The sequence below is a fragment of the Poecilia reticulata genome, linkage group LG7 (genome assembly GCF_000633615.1).
Source record: "Poecilia reticulata strain Guanapo linkage group LG7, Guppy_female_1.0+MT, whole genome shotgun sequence".
Taxonomy (NCBI): domain Eukaryota; kingdom Metazoa; phylum Chordata; class Actinopteri; order Cyprinodontiformes; family Poeciliidae; genus Poecilia; species Poecilia reticulata.
This window is the reverse complement of record NC_024337.1, coordinates 11814946-11816706: the sequence shown is the minus strand read 5'-3', so window position 1 is coordinate 11816706 and position 1761 is coordinate 11814946.

Here is a 1761-nt window from a genome sequence, read left to right as displayed (position 1 = left end):
CTTAGACTTTTTCACATTGAAAAGTGAACAGTTGATCTTGATATGCGGAAGATGTGCATGTATGATATTGTTTGGTGCATTCGTGTTTTCTAAACGAGGGACTTAATAAAAGCAGTTCGCTGAGGATTTTCCTTGTGGATTTTTCTGCTTTTCTATGATTATTCTGTGTGGGATGGGGTCATTTTTAGCATCAGCAGTTTTAGTGTCTTACTGCAGGAGGAATTTAAGTAGAGCCTTGGGGTGCCATGGCACCTATAAAATGGATGATATTATTAAAAAAGCTAATAAATGGGGGTAAAAGGCTGCAGTAATATCCTCTTCACTGGATAAGGAAAACAGTCCATAAAAGTTTTCGCTTGAAACATTAATTGTATCATTATTAGGATCATTGTCAAAAGAAATTTGAGTGTAATTCCACATCCAGTATTTTCCAAGAACACACAGTCTAAACCTTAAAGTGTCAAGCTTTAGGCCTCGTGCAACTCTGTCTCTTTCACTAGATCTGGTTTATTTGTGAATTCGTGAACTTCAGAGAGTTTCCACCGAAACAACAAAATGACACGGAAAGCTGCTGCGAGGTATTGATCGAACCAGTGTTGCAGAGATGCTTTTAAGATAATAAGAAAGAGAGGACCTTGTGAAGAGATCGATCCGAATGGGAAGTGAAGAAAAGAGAGGTTTCTCCCCACAGATCATTTATAATGAGCTGCTGTGTCAATACTTTGGCTCTTCACATGCTATCGACCCATTGGACCACTACACTGGGCTCTGCGTGGTTGATGTTAACACAAAGAGAGATGAAAGGTTTACAATGAGTATTTTCACGTCGTAGCGCAACACCACAAAACGCTTTAAATTCAGATATGGTCAGGACATATTTCATATAGAGATGCTTGTGAATGCATATTTGGTGCATATTGGTTCTCCCACTGCAGCAACTGCTGCCCCGTGGTTACCACAGATTGAAAATGTCCACACTGCCCCCTAATGGTGGTAGCGCACTGGTGCATCGTTCTCTGCCAAGGTGGAGGAGATGAGGCAACACAGAGAAGATGTTGCTGTGTCTGCAGTGTCGCTGCATTGGATGGATGCACTGCTGACGAGCGCCTGCTTCTGCAGGATTTGTAGCCAGAAGTAATTAAGATTCTGAACAGAATTTAGTCCACATTGCAAAAGGCATCTGAAGATACTCTAGATGTGAACCGTCACATAATGGTGGTTTTCTTGTTTGGGGTGTTTTTTTTTTTTTAAATTGCACGAGTACCTCTGCAAATATTTATTGTGGCACACCTTCAGTTAAGCCCACCAGCCACCACTGCACCCCTGGCTCACTGTTAAGAAAGATCATTCTTATTCCTTCTCAGTTTTATTCTTCTTATTATTATTGATTTATTTATTTATTCCGTAATTTACCCGCCTTTAAGTTTGTGTTCACCAGTAACTCGAAACATTCTGTTACTCACTTTATTAACAAACTGTGAACATGTGCATCAAAAGTTTTCTCAGCTCAGATGCAAGCAGAAGAAATAATTTAATTAGCTGTGACTCATGACCCTGTACCTTTCTGACCATAACGATTCCCTTATTTTGTGAACTACTGGTGTGGTGTGCTCGTTGCAGAACATTATGTTAATTTATTTTAGCTTAAATTTAAATAAAAGTACTGGTGACTAAAACTGTACAATGCTCTCAATGCTATTTGTTGAATTTAAACTGCGATGTAGATGAACAAGTCAGATGTTAAGGTCTATTAGACAGACA